The 17,654-nt window shown below is 44.2% G+C and overlaps 1 protein-coding gene across 1 annotated transcript in view; it reads right to left on the bottom strand.

The window, feature by feature from the left end:
* FRMD4B (FERM domain containing 4B) overlaps window positions 1–15,732 on the bottom strand; it is a 347,554-nt gene extending 331,822 nt beyond the window's left edge. Inside the window, exon 1 of the mRNA XM_065933299.1 lies at window positions 15,342–15,732. The gene's annotated coding sequence lies outside the window, so the exon portion shown is untranslated. The remainder of the gene's footprint in view (window positions 1–15,341) is intronic.
* Between the last annotated feature and the right edge of the window lie 1,922 nt (window positions 15,733–17,654).

The raw sequence follows: 17,654 nt of genomic DNA, 5'->3' as shown, positions 1-17,654 counted from the left end.
TTGAACCGGTCTATTGCTCCATGTCCAGTTCTAACTGTTGCTTCTTTAGTTTCTCAGGAGGTAGGTAAGATGGTCTGGTATTCCTACCTTTTTAAGAATTTTCCACAGTTTGTTGTGATCCACACAGTCAAAGGCTTTAGTATACTCAATGAAGCAGAAGTAGATCTTTTTCTGGAATTCTCTTGCTTTCTCTATGATCTAACAAATGTTGCCAATTTGATCTCTAGATCCTCTGCTTTTTCTAAACCCAGCTTGTACATCTGGAAGTTCTTGGTTCACGTATTATTGAAGGGGAACTTGAACAACAGAATTTCTCTGTGTGCCACCCAGGAGGTAAAAGAAACAGGCTTTGGTGAAAAGTGTCCCTCAGCCTTCAGATGATGACGTTTGTAAATATCGGACTGGATCAGTATTCCCTCTCAAGTACACATTTGCAGGCTGAAGCACCACTGAAGTCCATGGCTGAAAAGATGCAAACTTGAGATGGAAACAGAAGTAAATCCTTTCTCCCATCCCCATCTATGGTCAGCACCTCCCACTGACAGCCTAACCAGAAGCCAGCTAATAAGGGGCTGTGGCAAACGTAGCATATGGACATCTACCTCAGATCATAGTTTAGAGGAGAGCAGGATGGGCTTGGAGATGATAATCAACAGATGAATAACCAGCAGAGTGTCAAGTTTATTCACTGAACAGAAATGACCAAGAGGCTGCAAATCCCAGGTTACCCCATCGAATATTTTTCTAAGGGCTTTTCCAAGGATCCCTCCTCTGAGGGAACAGTCATCAGGAATCCATCCACATATTCAGGACAGAAAATACAAGAAGAAGTGTTACAGTATTTGGAAGAAACTTCCTGACCACCCGGAAAGGCCATTAAACAACAAATCAAAACAATTAGAGAGCAGTTAAGCACTGAAATGTCCAGTCCTTAGTGCGACAGACAGAACGATGGCATCAAAGGCTTATTTGGCTGGGAAGCTGGGCTCTAGGCGTTTGCAAGCAGGATGAAAGAATTAACCTAGCCACACAAGAGGATGAGAGTAGCTATGCAGTTCTTTAGCACTGGGACTCGGGTAGTTTTGAAGGTTTTTGAAATCCGTAATATAAAATGAGGCCAAGGCTCATTCATACACATAAAGCCAGAATAATAGGGAGGATCTTTGGATGGTGCTCAGATATTTGGGCAGGGGAGCCTTTTTACGCAGAATGAAGGTCCCCTCTATCTTCAACCTTGCCATCCTGAGCCTGTGGCTCCTGCCTTCAAAGTCACAGAAAGGTTGCTGCAGCTCCATCCATCAGTTCTACGTTTTAGGCAGCAGGAAGAGGAGGAGGATGGAAAGGCAAAAAGCAAGTCTCCCACCTGTGTCAGCTCCCAACTGGGATCCTTCCTGAACATCCCACAGAACACTACTTAAACCTCACTGGTCAGCAGTTGGTCAGCTGGCCATATTTAATATTGTGGGAGGAAGGGAAATGTAGTGTTTTAGCAAAGTACACTACCACCTCAAATAAGACTGGGCTTCTGTTATTCAGAATGGAGGAACTGGTATCAGGTAGGTGCTAAGGTTTTGGCTTCCCAGGTGAGTCAGGGAAAAGACTCAGTTTTTTCTTGATCAGCAGGTGCCTCCCCCTTAGCTCCACCCTCACCCTTTGTGAGGGATCAGAAGGCACCACCCCAGGAGCCTGTCCACTTTATCCTAAGACATATCCTTTACCCAAGGTAGGTAAATGCCACACACAGGGGCTAAGGGAACTTCTGGTTTCTGCTGGCCCACTCACTGGCCACGGATCACCCAACCACTTGAGAAATTAGCAAAACTCATTCCAAACCTCAGAGCCAGCAGGTATAAAGTTACTAACATGGCTTGAGTTGATCAGCAACAACTCAGCATTGTGAATAATTAATCCTGATATGAATAACATCAGTAGTCATCTTTCATTGACCGTTGACTTTGTGCCAAGCACTGTGCCAGGCATTTTATCCCCAGAGGCTTGCTGCAGAATATTAAATATAGTAATGTGTGTCAGTCACAGAAGAGGTTTAGGCTAGTTTCTTATTCTGTAAGCAAGTGACAGAACTAGGATTAAACCCAGGTCTTCTGGCTCCAACTCCCATGATCTTTCTCGCAACTCCCAGTTGGCTGAAGCTAAGTCATGTGTCAAAGCTTTATATCAGTTACAACATAGGTTCTTGGTTGGAGCACAGACCAAGCAGGGGTGGTTTAGATTGGTTCTGGTTCGAGTCCAAGTCCAAGTAGAGAGTGGCCTAGCAGCGGGTGGGAGCTGGTAGCAGTGCTCTGGCCCACACGGTAGTAGAGGGACCCAGACACTTTCCACGTTGAAGATCTGCCATCTGCTGGTGTGGGAGCAGGTCACTGAGAGGACATGCCTGCCACATGACTCAGAAGGTGGGCCCAAACAACTGGAAGCTTCTCACCTCCCCCTCCATCCTTAGAATGTACCTTCTATCTACCATTCCTGTACTTGGCCATTTTAAGGATGCAGGCTTGAAAGAATAATATAAAAAAGGAAAGAAAGAAATCACTATTACAATTTTTTTGAGTCTGACAGTAACTCATCAACAAGAGAACTTTAAGAATGATGTCTTGCTACCTTGACCTATTGTTTTACACACACTTAAGAGTTGGGAGTAGCCTTCCTCTTGAGGCTCAGAATGTACAATGATCTGCACAATGTAAGCACAACTGGGTGACTCTGGAATCAAACAGTTATCTTTCTGGTTCCAGATCTACTAACAACTTTCCCCCAAAGACTCACATGTCAACTCCAGGGTCAAAATTACCTTATTTGATACGTAACATCACTCTCACTTTAACCTTTGAATTCCCAGGTCTTCCTTTCACATCGTGCTGTGCATACAACACATGTGGATTCTGCTTCACAGAGATTCCCACATCCTCGTGCATTCACACCCTCTGCTATTTATGTCCTCAGACCTGGGGCATGACTCCCCGCCTCTCTCATTCAGCTGTGACATAGTCTTTTATTTTGGGGCCAAAGATCTTCACAAGTTCATCTCTGATTAAAACACGTCACTAAAAATAGCTGGATGCCCAGGAGAAGAAAGGCGAGAGAGAACCCAGGGCAGAGCAAATGCGTGTCAGTGGTATCCTTTTGAACACACGTGAGGCAACTATTTTACAGGTTGCCTTTCACCCCCAAATAGAGAACCCAGAGCTTCACAAGTGGGGAGTACACCTGCCAAGCCCCGTCTAGATTGATTGAGTGAAGGGGGTGAAAGGGATAGAGATAGAGCATGTTTCCAAATTCATTGTCTTAACTAAGAATGTTGTGTTACCCCACAGCCAGCCACATCCAAACAGCAGCAAAGCAGAGACACAGATGATAAACGAAAACCAAAGTCACACTCTTCAATTTCACTCTGATTTTTGCAACCAAAAAACTAGAGACAATTCTTTTATTTCAGCTCACATTTAAGTTTGGGGTCACTTTAAAAACGTAAATGTGCTCTGGGCATCATTATCAGTACTTGACAAACAATTCCTTTAATTTGCAAAGCAGTCTTGAAAGGGAAGGACTATTATCGTCCTAACCTTAAAGACAGAAAACCGAGGACTAGAGAGGTTAAGATAACTGGCTAAGTTACAGTAGTCAGTGGATAAGATGGGAGACACATCCAGGCATTGTCTCCAGAGTCTCTGGGTGAAATTACTGCTCTACGCAGGATCTGAACTCTCTACCTAGCTTGGTTTTTTAAATACCCTGAGTGGCTCTTTTGTCCATTGTAACAGGTGTTGACAAACAACAAGCCTGTGGGCCAATCCCTGCCCACTGTTTGTTTTTATAAATAAGGTTTTACTTGAATACAGCTTCATGCATCATTTTATGTCTTATCTGTGGCTATTCTTGCCATGCAAAGACTGATTTAGGAAGCTACAACCCAGACCGTATGGCCTGCAAAATCTAATATATTTAGTAACCGGCCCTTCACAGAAAAAAGTTTGCTGACCCCTAAATTATAGGCGTGTCAGGCATTCCTCTGATTGCAGGTTTCTTGATTATGTTATTAAATCATAATGCAGTAAGTTCTATAACCCAGTGATCCCCAACCTTTTTGGCACCAGGGACTTGTTTCATGGAAGACAATATATCCGTGGACCATGGGATTCAGGGGATCAGTTTCGGGACATTACATTTACTGTGCCCTTTATTTCTACTATTATTATATCAGTTCCACCTCAGATCATCAGGCATTAGATTCCAGAGGTTGGGGACCCCTGCTATAACCAATCCACCCAAAGCCTTAGCGCATATAGTGATGAACTCGTAGATTTGACCTCCAGAAACTGCAACTGTGCAGAAGACGCCTGGGAACTTAGGAATCAGCAAAAATATTCTCAGAACTCCACTGAAGGAAAAAGATACCAACAAGTGCTCCGTAAAAAAGACACAGAACTCATCTTGGGCTTTTACTTGGGGGAAGGTTTCAGAAGTAGGAGTAAAGACAGAAATATGCAGAGAGGAGAAACAGAGCAAGAGGCAACTCTTGTAACACCTAGCAGCAGACATCCTGCAGTTAGAGACCCAGGTTCAAATTCCAGCTCCACCACCCACTACTAGTTTTTTAAACCCCAGTTTTCTCACCCTAAATGGAAGGAATAATCTCATTTCTTGGGGGTGGGGTGGGGGGAGGGAGTCAGGCAGGTTAACAAAGACTATAATGTATATGACATTCTTAGCACCCTGCCTGGGATTTGCTAACTACCCAGAGGAGCGCTATTATTAGGAATAATGATAACTACAAAAGAATAAAAATATGTGATAATTTATACAAAGTCACTCAGCCCAATGCAAGTCTGCTGTCAAACAGTAAGAGGATGATGGCAAGGGACGAAAATGGATGTTTATCATGAGAAGCCCAAGTCAAGGAAAGTTGTATCCACATTTCCAAATTCCATGTAAAAAAGTAAAGAAGCATGTGTCATGTTTCCATCAGAAACAGTTCAAGCAAAAATACAATGTAGGTGGACAGAGGTAAGCTTTAATCACCTGGAAAAATCACTTCAGTGAAACAAATGTCTTATCCCTTGACAATGCTGTATCAGTGAAACTGTAGAAGGGTGGGGTGGAAGTCTGCACTGTGTACTCTGAAAGACGGCAGTTAACATTTCCACCTTTTATTATCAAGAGAAAGAATCTATCCAATAGAATGAACATTTGCTGACAAAATACCAATTTTTAAATACCCATTTTTCACAGCTTTCCTCTGAGATCTGAAAAGGACCAAGGATAGTCCACCACTACGCTTTTCCAAGTGTAATCAAGCTCAGTGCTAGACAGTGCACCAAGAACCACTCATGACTCGAACTGTTGAAAGCAGCTGAATCATTGTAAAAATACTTCCTTACTCTTAATTTGTTTGAATCAAACTTTTGACCCCTAGTAAACTGGACAGCCCATTCTTCTAGGCAGTGAAAGTACAGCTAGAGTGGGCGCAGGGAAGTATATAAAACAGCATGCTTCTTTTTTTTTCTCTTCAAAATACAAATTGAATTAATTTAACACAGTTGGAGCAAATTACCATGATATGCCCTCAATTTGTGTCTTAGAGCCGCATTGGGACTGGGCTTTCTGTTCCCAGTCTAAGGGCACATGGTTTTTATTACTTAATCAGGGTCCTGCATTTCATAACTTGCACGTTTAAATGGATGCAATCACTTCGTTTGTGGTGGCCTCAAATACCCTTAACTTTCCTGATTTATCAAAGAAGTCATACTATCTTAATGTTTCAAGATCTGTTTAAAACTGAAAGATTACTTGATAGGAGAAGTTACACAGAAGATCATTTTTACCGCACAGCAAATAACATTACTGAAATGTTCCACCAACCAACACACTATGGATAAAGAAGCTCTTTTAAATGCATTTATTTAAGACTTTTTAAAAAATATATATAGTTAATTTACAATACTATATTAGTTTCAGGTGTACAACATAGTGATTCAACATTTTTATAGCTTATACTGCATTTAAAAGGTAGAAAATACTGGCTATATTCCCTTGGCTGTAGAGTATATCCTTGAAGCTTATCTGTGTTATACATACTAGTTTGTATCTCTTAATTCTCTACGTTCATCTTGTCTCTCCTCCATCCCTTTGAACATGGGGAGGTGTTCTCTGAGCCCTTTTAAAGTTTTAAAGGGAGAAGAGTGCAGTGGCTGTGGATAAAGTGCAAATCTTTAATAAGATTTGAAGTCTGAGCACACGTCTGGTGGTTCATAATGTAAATATCATCCCCCACTTGAGAAATCAGAGAGGTAATTAACATAGCTAAGGTCAGCGTGCTGCTGAGATGGGATCAGAACTCAGCCTTTCTGACTCTCCACCCAGGATCACCCCAACCCTGTCTCCCCAACCCCTCCCTCATCTGGCAGAACCCTGTTGGAGTATTACACTTGGATGAACCAGGGCCGGAGCTGGCTCTGTGATCTGGGCCTCTCATTCAAATCACATATGGTCCCCCTGCTCTTGGGTGAGGACTGAATTGATGGCTGGGCTCAGTCAGGTGCAACAAGGGAAGCCAGAAAACAATCCTCAGGCCTCATCCATTGTCAGGTTCCCTACCGACGCTGTCGGCTGTTATAAGCACCAGCTGGAAGATGGATGTTGGTATTCCAGAAAGACCTTTTGAAAATAAGGAGGGGCAGTGATGGGCCCCATGCTGTGACAGAGGCATAATTATTTCCAATAACTGTCTCTGTGGGCTACTTGGTGACTTCCTAAGGAAAGTGCCTCCTCGTTACAACAAAACATTCAGTGTTTATTTGCAGGAGAAAGGGGTAGGGTAAGGGGCCAGTTTTGAACCTATTTCTCATAGAAGATCACAGTGCTAAAAACTGGAGTCTGGTCATGGCTTATTTAGCAAAGCAGAAATATAATCATCTCTGGCTGAAGGTTCCGGATCTGTTTTGGGGGGCAATATTCTCATCTGAAACAAAATGAGCCGTTAGCATCTCTGGTGAGGTATGCTCTCTGGAGGGAGAGCTGAGCCTCTCTGGCTGTGACTGTCAGAAATAACACAAGACAGAGTCACTTGCAGCGTGTTGTCCAAGAGCACAGACCCAGCTGACTCTGAATCTCAGGTCTGCCACTAACCAGCTGTGATTCTCAACGAGGGGACAGCCCCTACAAGCCTCCCTTTTCACCTCTACAAAGTGTGAGCTATTGTGGCTCATGGTGGAGACAGAATGAAATATATACTGTCTGGAGAGCACGTGGCAAGTAGCGTGGAACTGACAGAGACACAGTCAATGCGGACTATTAGGACCAGGCAACGGGGCTTATTCTTAGAAGACAGAGCTTATTCTAAGTGAATGTTTCAGTGTGTTGATCATAATGTTACTGAAATTTCCACTCTGTAGGTGCAGGCATTTTTTTGGAGTCTTATCTACTTCTTGCACCCTTCCTCGTGCTCATCAAGCCTGTCTGGGAGCTCTCCACTTGCTGCTATGAATCTTTCAGACCAAACCGAAACTCCACCCCTCCTGCTACCCCGCTGCAGCATCTCTGGGGCACACCATGGTCTCTGTACCTCTTTCTCCTTCTGTGTTGCACTTTCTCTGGATGAGGGAGTTTACCACCCACCTGCCTTCACATCTTTTCTCCCCAACCAGCTTAGACTTCTGGGAAATGGGATTCCCTTACATTTTCTATGGTTTTTGTTTTTTGAAGAATAGCTGATGTACGCTATGTTGGAGAAGACCCTTGAGAGGCCCTTGGACTGCAAGAAGATCCCACCAGTCCATCCTAAAGGATATCAGTCCGGAATATTCACTCAAAGGACTGATGCTGAAGCTGAAACTCCAATACTCTGGCCACCTGATGTGAAGAACAGACTCATTTGAAAAGACCCTGATGCTGGGGAAGATTGAAGGCAGGAGGAGAAGGGGACGACAGAGGATGAGATGGTTGGATGGCATCACCGACTCAATGGACATGAGTTTGAGTAAACTCCAGGAGTTGGTGATGGACAGGGAGGTTTGGCGTGCTGCAGTCCATGCAATCCATAGGGTTGCAAATAGTCGGACAGGACTGAGCGACTGAACTTAACTGGATATAAGTTACAGGTATACAATATAGTTACCCACAATTTTTAAAAGGTATGCTCTGTTTATAGTTATCATAAAATATTGGCTATATTCCCTGTGTTGTACAATATATCCTTGTAGCCTATTTATTTTACACCTAATAGTTTGTGCTTCTGAATCCTCTACCCCTATTTTACTCCTCCCTCCTTCCCTCTCCCCACTGGTCACAATTAATGTGTTCTCTACATCTGTGAGTCTGTTTCTTTCTATTATATTCACTGGTTTGTTTTATTTTTTATATTCTACATGTAAGCGATATCATGCATATTTGTCTCTTTTGAACTTACTTCACTTAGCATAAGTGACTCAAAGTCCACCCATGTTGTTGAAAATGGCAAAATTCCATTCTGTTTTTATGACTGTAGTATTATTCCATTGTGTGTATATGTGTGTGTATATATACATGTGAAGGAAAAAGCCAACCCAATATACCACATCTTCTTTATCCATTCATCTGTTGAGGGACAAATAATGCTGCTATGAACGCTGGGGTGCATTCAGTTCAGTTCAGTCGCTCAGTCATGTCCGACTCTTTGCAACCCCATGGACTGAAGCACACCAGGCTTCCCTGTCCATCACCAACTCCCGGAGCTTGCTCGTGTCCATAGAGTCAGTGATGCCATCAACCATCTCATCCTCTGTCATCCCCTTCTCTTCCTGCCTTCAGTTGGGGTGCATGTAACTTTTCAAATTAGTAGTTTTGTTTCTTTCAGATATATCTCAGGGGTGGAATTGCTGGGTCATATGGTAGTATTATTTTTAGTTTGTGGTTTTTTTTTTTTCCAGAAACCTATAGACTGTTCCCATAGTAGCTGTACCAATTTGTATTCCTACCAACAGTGTAAGAGGGTTCCCTTTTCTCCACATCCTTGCCAACATTTGTCATTTGAAGATTTTTTGACGATAGCCATTCTGACAAGTGTGAGGTGGTATTTCATTATACCTTACATTTCTTTGAATTCTCCTCAACACCCAGCATGTGTCTTCTAGGTTTTCTGATCCCTTCCTAGGCAAAGTATGATCCTCAGACCAGCACCATTGGCATCACCCGGGAGGCTGCTGGAAATGCAGAATCTCAGACTTCACCCCAGATCTACTGAATCGGAATCTGATTCCCAACTAAGTCTGTGCACGGAGTTGGACAAACGTTGCTCTAATCCAGCATTTCCCAAACTTCAGTCATTCACATCTTCCCTTTTATAGCTTTTGCCATTTTCCAGCACTACCCACCCTATGTTTCACCTAATATATATATTTTAAGTGATTTTACATTGACACTGTCTTTCTAGCCTCACCCTAAGCAATAATATTGTGTGTTAATAATTTACTCAGCAAGACAAGAAGAAATTTATTATTTAATAAAGTTTGAAGGTCTGAGTATAAAAACAAATTCTTTTGGCACACATTAAAATAATCATTGAAGTAAAATGATTCTCCATCTATCACCTAAAATTAACTCATATACCCCCAGGAGTTTACATAACCTAGTAAGACAGTACTAGACATTTTGTAGCTGAATTAGAAGACATCTTCCCAACTCCAGATCCAGTGTTACCAGTTTGTTCCTGCTCTCATCTTGTTGCTGGTATTGCTAAGTCACTTGAGTTGTGTCCGACTCTGTGCAACCCCATAGACGGCAACCCACCAGGCTCCCCCGTCCCTGGGATTCTCCAGGCAAGAACACTGGAGTGGGTTGCCATTTCCTTCTCCAATGCATGAAAGTGAAAAATGAAAGTGAAGTGGCTCAGTCGTGTCCGACTCTTAGTGACCCCATGGAGCTCAGCTTACCAGGCTCCTCCATCCATGGGATTTTCCAGGCAAGAATACTGGAGTGGGGTGCCATTGCCTTCTCCATCTCATCCTGTTGGGTAGATGCATTTGTTCTCAACATATCGATGGTTGTGGGAGGCAGAGAACTTTGGTTCTGGCCTGCACCATCCTTAAATAACTTGCCAAGTCACATCACATCTTGCGGTCATTTTTGAAGGCCGGTTTATCTCAAAACTCCCTTCCAAGTCTTACAATATAACATAATAAATGAGAGCAGAGGCTCTGGAATCATAATGACTGGGGGTTGCAAGTAATGGCTTCATTACTTGCTAATTTCATTGAGTCTGTTTTCCTCATCTGGAAAATGGGAGTAATAACAACAACAAATGGCCATAAGATTCAGATCACAGGACTTGTAAAAATAAAGAAAATGATAGCTAAAAAAAGTCTCAGACTTAAATGTGGTGCATAGTGTTCAATAAAAAAAAATAACTATTACTATTTCTCCTAGCTTCATCAAAGCACAAATAATAGTTAACATTTATGGATTATTTAGTATGTAGCAGGCACCACATGAAACAATTTTATTTTATCCTCTATTCACACAATGAGGTGGGAACTCTTATTCTCCCTATTTTAGAGATGAGGAAATCAAAGCACAAAAAAGGTTAAGCGACTTTCCTTTATATTTTTACCACGCAGACATGCATCCTCTTGCATTGGCAGATGGATTCTTTACCATTAGCACCACCTGGGAAGCCCTGGCACGCATTCTTAAATATCATCTAATCTTGCCTGGTAAGAGGAGCTCTTTATAATTTAATCTATTAAAAAGACCCCTAATCAAGGCCCCCCAAAACAGCCTTTATAGGTAAAGTAACCATATAAGTTATCATTCAAACTGGAGGCACAGACATTAACCAGGACTGACCCGGGTAAGCCAGCATGATCACCTGACTTCCAGGATCCTTTGCTGGGAATGAGCATTATTCTCACAGCCAAACAGAAATGGGGTTCCCTTCCCACTGGATACTTGTACATAAAGTGACAGAGGACAATTAAAAGCAGCACATCCCCAGGGGTGAAGCAACACTGGCTCAGATAAACACCTCCAGGCTGAAGAGCTGCCGAGCAGAGCATTTATTCACCTCCAGCCTCAAGGAGATGTACTCTTTAAAGAATTTCCTGGAAGATGCCACTGAAATATCCATGGTTGCCACATTCACACAACACACTGACTAAAAGAACTGCCTCCCAAGATTTGCACATAGTGCAAAAAAGAGATGTGGGGTCTGCAATGGGTTTTAAATCAGTATATCTGTCTTTTTTTCCCCCTCAGTGTCACCGGAAAGTAAAGAAACCACCATTACTTTGACCTGCTCTACATTTTGATCCGCAAATCTTGATACTGACCAAGGTAAAAGTGACAGCTAAAGCTTTCCTCACACACATGAAAAATCATAGCGAAAACCTATCTGCCAGAATATAAATCAGCTTGTCCTCCATTATCTTGGGCATCAAAGAGAACAGAAATCAGTCTGTGTTGAGTTAGGCACTTGTGCATTGTGGCGAACATTCATGAATGAATGAATGAATTCATCTGGAGGTCCAGGCCTCCAGCATCCACAGTTCACATGGCCTGGGTGGGACTCCCACTAGGACGACGAGTTTCCTTCAGCCAAGCCAACTGGGCCAGTCAGAACTGGTGCTGAGACGTTTTGTTCAGCAACTGGAGAAGGAGGGTGTATGCTTTTTCTGTTGGTCTTGAATCTGGAATTGTGTAAACCAGCAACTGCTACGTCACTGTCACCCAACAAGGAACAAAAGGGGAGGAAGAAAAAGGTAGAACAAAAGAGGAAAAAAATTAATCAGATCCTGAAGTCACTGTTCAACCCTGAGGAAGATGCTCTTGAAATCAGTCTTACCTATGTACCTTTTAGAAAATTGAATCTGTAAAAATGGGATATATATATATACATATATATGTATATATTCTATTTAAATTGGGTGTTTGTCAACTTATGAAACAAACACATCCTGTGGCAGAGACTTGCAAACTTTTTCATAGCAAATCATAGTGTGAATTACACTTTATCCAGCAATCCAGAGTGTGCACACATTCTCAGATTCAGGACGGACTCAAAGGTTCATGAAACTACAGAACCTTTATTGACATTAAGATGATGCTGATATTTTCTCTCCTTGTAATACTTAAAAGGAAAATACTTACGTGACCCACTAAACTGATTTCCTGAACTTCGTTTTGAAAAACACTGCTTTATGAGATTAGGTTAAAAATGGATTTCACCGGAAAGAATGAGTTTTTTTAAAATTGACACAGACTATCGAGGAAAATAGGTTTGGCTCCTAAACCAAACATCTAGCAACAGAAAATTGCTACTTTACAGTTTCTCTCTGACCACACAGGACATGCACTTAACAGAGAAGAAAATGATTGAGATATAAAGGAATTACAAAAAAAAGGTAAGTGGCTTTTAAAGCAAAACAAAACCATGTCTACAAAGAGAGAGAAGAGAGATATCTAAGGAAATGAACGCCCAAGTGCTGCTGATGAGCTGAGTTACATGATTTATTTATCTATAAGCTGAAGATAATAATTTCAGTGAACCTCAGCAGTCGCTGAGTATTTTAAAATAGTGCCTTCATGATAACATCAGATCTCTAGGGAAGATTTAGGGGGAGGGATGGAGAGAGGGAGGGAGAAAGAGAAATTCCTTGCAGTGTAATAAGACTGGTGCCTTCATTTAAGTGTGTGATGTGTGTAAAATAACAATGAAGAGTTCCTGAAGTTTCAGACAATTACTGCAGGCTGGACAAGACAGGGAATTTTTTGTGTTTTCTTTTTTTGACAGGATATTTTTAACTCTTTTCCATGTACCTTATTTGTATTGTCAGTTAGCCAAAATTTCCTTTTTGTCTGCTCAAAAGCACGGCAGAGTCTTGATTCAATCTCTGGACTCAAATGGAGAGCTCGGATTCTCAGGCTTGCTAGAAATAGAGGCCAGTCAAGTAAACAGTCCTGAGAAAACTGCATTTCCACTCTGGAGAGGCTGGTGAACTTAACTCCGCCCATACTCTTTTGGCTTGTCAGGCTCATGCACAGTTGTCTGCCTGATTGAGAAGCCATTAATTTTCCCGCCACTAACATGCAAATTCAAAACCATTATTCATTTCCAAACCAAGTGAAGTTTAAGACAATCACTTGCATGCGCAGAAGAGACTTCTGAGAACTTTTTTCCAGGGGTCATGAAAAATGGACCTCACTATAATAGTAGTTTAGGTGGATTTTCATCATCATAGTGTTCAAGTGCATTACACCTGCATTACTGAATTTATGCAAAGGAAGTGTTTAATTAATACCTGCGGATGTCATGCGGAAATGATAAACCTCTTAAGTTCAAGAAGTTCTTGGAACTGCATAAATTCTTCTGGCCATCTTTTAGAAAACAATAATAAGCACTGTTCAAAAGGTAAGGGTGAATGTGTGTGTGTGTGTCTGCATCCGCGTGCGTACACATGAGTGCACGCACATTTACTCTTTATTTCAAATTTTTCAGATACACAAAAGAAGTAAGACTCATAGTCATCAATATATCCATCACCTAGTTTATGACATTTAATTTAGCGACCAAATTATACCCTGAGTGTTTACCTTGGTTCAGTCATTGGTTTAAATGTCATTTGATTTAATCTTATGAATCCATTGTTATTGTGTTGTAATTATTTTTGCTTCTTCATTATCAATGCCACCACAACACAGTCTTTTTAGAGGTACTGTTATGGTTAAGAGCCTGGCATTTGGAAACTGACCTCATGTAAATAAAAGATTATCAGTGTAACTTATGGCAGGTTACTTAACCTCCGTCTAGGGCTCAGCTGACCACGCCGTGGACTGTTTATGACGGCCTCAAACTGCCTCTTGGGATGCCTGTATCCTAGTAAATTCTCTTAAGCACCATTCCTAAAGGGCATGTGTGTGCTTGTGCTCAGTAACTAAGACCTGTCCGACTCTTTGTGACCCCATGGATTGTAGCTGGACAGGTTCCTCTGTCCATGGAATTCTCCAGGCAAGAATACTGGAGTGGGTTGCCATTTCCTCTTCCAGGGGATTTTCCCGACCCAGGGATTGAGCCGGGGTCTCCTGCATTGGCAGGGGAGTGTGTATGGCGGATTAAAGAGCAGTCTGCTGAGGTTAAGTAAGGTGAAGCTGCTTCTCCTCCCCTGCAGAGGTTTAATAGGGAAGCTCCACAGACCCATTCTCTTTATGACAGGAAACAGCATGCCAGGGACTGCGCTAAAATCCTGTACCCAGCCTCCAAATGAGTTTAAGTTTATGGGCAAACACTAGCTAACCTTGAAGGATCAACAACCTTTCCCGAAAGACTGAGGCTGTCAGCACTCCAGGGTCATTCTGCCCCCCATTCCCCCCCCCCCCCCCCGGGCCACCTTCCAGATGCCGCCGTCTGGGTACCAGCAAGCAGACCAAGTCGGTTCGCAAAGTTCAGAGGAGTTGGCTCTGGTATGTTTACAAGTCCTAGCAGATCGCAGGAATGTTCACGATAATTATTACCCCACCCAGGAGCGCCCAGCCCAACCCTCTCACATCTGGAAGGAAGCGGCCACACAAAGGAGAACAAGCGAGATCTCCTCCTGCAGCAGCTTTCTCAGATCCGGGGGAGGTTTAATATAAGCTCTCACCCCTTTTGTGAACAAGACCGGGCACTGCTCCGCAATATCGTTCGCAGCACAGATCATTCAACGCAAAGGAAGAGTTCATCCCCTAGCCCAGATCGAATGGAATTTCCCAAAATATCATCTTTGTTTTCCCCTCCCTAGACAAAAGTAAAAAGTGAAATATTCCAGAAAATAGAGAGGGAGCGAACAACACGCATACAGTCACTTCAACACAGCAGCGGCTAGGGGCAGACACACCTATTTGAAAAGGGCAACCAAACCAAAACCTTAGCATCCTCTGCAAACGCAACGGATTTCCCCCTTCCACTCTTCTCGCCGCTTTTTGAAAGTATCTCTGGGCAGAGGGATCTGGGATTCATCAGCATTTCCCCCCACCTCCCACGAACGCGCGGCAACCAAAGCACATGGTCCCTGGCGGCGCGTTTGCAAACCCCACCATCGCCAACGCCCAGAAACCGCCAAACTTCCTGTCTCCACACCACCAAAGCAACCGAAGCGCCGCCGCGCCAAGTGCCCGAGGGACCCCAGCGGAGGCTGCAGGCAGCCAGGGAGCGGCGGGGCGGGGTTTCCTGCCGGCAGGAGCGCCCGGGACCCGCACCTCCACTGGGGGTCTCCAAACGCGCGCGCTGCGCCCGGGGCGCACGGGAAGCGGCGCCGTGGTAGCGCGTCGCACGGTCGTCCCCCTCCGTGCGCTCCGGGAACGCGGGGCAGTCATCCACCTACCTGCTCTCCCGCTTCCAGCCTCGGGCGCTCGGCGGACTGTCGACCGCTACTTTATTGTCTCGGCCGCTCACCGCGCAGGACCTGGGGACCCGGCTCTGCGCCAGCTCCGCAACTCCGCTCTACGTAGCGCCTACCCGGGCGGCTGCTTTCTTCCTTCTCCTCTCTGCCCAAGCTCCTGCTCAGCACATCAGCCGCGCAGCCAGACGCCCGGACTCGCAGGGCAGCCAGCGCCTGCCGCATCCCCCAACCGGGGCTGTTTGTCGCCCCCGCCGCCGCTCGCCGCGCGTCCTCGCTTTGATCCACACTTAAAGCTGCGCTCCGGGCCGCCTTCCTCGCGTCCTGTAGTCCTTCCGTCCTGCCTGCCTCCTCCTCGCTGTCAGCCCAGGCTCTGGGCTCCTCTCTCCCCAGCTGCCCCCTCCCGCCGCCTCTCCGGGGGCTGGGGCGGCCGCTGCCAATGAGACACGGCTGAGGCGCTGTTCCGGCCCAGTCATTGTATCGGGAGGGGAAGAAGGGGAGGGGGAAGCGAGAGAAGGGAGGGGGCGCCCTCGGCCCCCGCCGCGCGGCTGTGGGCTGGGCTCGTCTTCCCGACAGAGAAAAGGCGCTGGTGCCAAGGGGCGCGGAGCGGTTGGCGCTGCCAGGAGTGGGGAAAAGGGAGGGGGTCGCCAGCCCGCGCCTGTCTTCTCTCCCTCCGACTCTAAAGCGCTGGGAGGGACTTGATTCCGCTTCCCAGGTTTCAAGCATCCCGACTCGACTGCCCTTAGAATAAAGGGAATGAAACACTGGCGGCTGCAGGAGGCGCAGAATCTAGCCAAGGATGGGACTGGGTCCGACTAAAGACTTAATTTGAGATGCCAGCAAACTGGTGTTTCGGCTCTTGAAAGAAAGAAATAGAAAGAAGGAAAGAAGGAAGGGAGTGTACAGAGAAAGAGAAAAGAAAGAAGAGAGAGAGGATGACACAGAGAGGCAGAGACAGATAAAAAAGAGGGGTGAAAGCGAAAGCCTCCCCAGTGCCAGGCAGAACAGTTCTGTGATTCAGGAGTGTTTTATTGTGCTTTCTTTACAGATGAAGAAAGGAGAGAGGGGTTAATTCCAAATCGCTAGTATGTGGCAGGAAAGGGGTTCCAACTTGATCTGATGCTGAGTGTAGGATAGCAAAGAAGAGAAGAGGAAGAAGGGAGGACCATTGGTGAAGGATCTGCTGAGGTTTTCCTATTGTCTTCAAATGAGTTGGCAAGTAGAGCCCCGGAGCACACGGACAGGGCTGAGAAAAAATATTTTCCAAACAGCTTTAAATGTGTGTCCCAGTTCCACACCCACTACTCTATACACTATGAATGAATTCATTTTTAAAACTCAATCCACTTTGAAGAATATTTTGTGACTACTACACAATTATACAGCTCTAAATTTTGCTGAATGTTTTGGTTGAATCATCCAGTGTCAATATTTGAAAGAGCCTATTGCTTCTGTTACTCTGGTATTGGCATTTCTCCTTCTCCTCCTCTTCCTTTTCTTCTCCCACTTCTCCTCCTTATTCTAACCACCTATTATTCTACAAAAAAAATAAAAGATGGTAAAGGGGGAGAGAGGGGCTGTCTTGATTTCCCAGGTCCTGGCATAGCTGCTACTGACATGAAATGAAAAGCAAAATCAGTAAAAGCTTGAGATGGAGTGATGTATAATATTGTATCTGTACAGTGTGAGGTTTAATTAAATTTTCTTCAGGTGTCAGATAGGATTGCTTGCTTTTAATTAAATAGAAGATATTAAATGAATAGCTAACATTTATTGAGAGTCTATTACATGACCCCCTGACCTAAGCTAAGGAAGCACTTTATTTGGTATCATGTCATTTCATTCTCCCGAGAGAAAGGGGTTGACCCAGAAGCCTCTTGAGGCCAGGGTTTGTGTTTGCCTAGTTCAGTCCTTAGCACATGGCAACAGACCATTCTCTGTCAGCTGAGTGAAAAGATCTCCATTTTGCAGAGGAGGAACCTGAGGCTCAGGGAAGTTTACTGCTCCACCCAAGAATATGAAACTAGAAAGAGGTCATGCCTACATTTAAACTTGGATCTGAAGACTCCTTAATCACCATGCAATACTGTCTATTCAAGGAGAACAGCAACAAAGGACCACAGGTAAAGGGGCAATGCAGAGATCAATGCTTGCTTCGCCCTCATAAATGAGGGCATAATTTCTTTGGAGAGGAAGCTAGTACATGTGAAACAGTCACTAAAGAACCACACAGAAAGTGGAGGGCAAAGCAGAGCCATTCTATGCAGGGGAGATGAATAGGGTAAGGCTGAGCACCTA

The sequence above is a fragment of the Muntiacus reevesi genome, chromosome 4, assembly GCF_963930625.1.
Source record: "Muntiacus reevesi chromosome 4, mMunRee1.1, whole genome shotgun sequence".
NCBI classification, from domain to species: Eukaryota; Metazoa; Chordata; class Mammalia; order Artiodactyla; family Cervidae; genus Muntiacus; species Muntiacus reevesi.
Note: the sequence above shows the minus strand (reverse complement) of the source record. Positions and strands in the feature narration are given on the sequence as shown.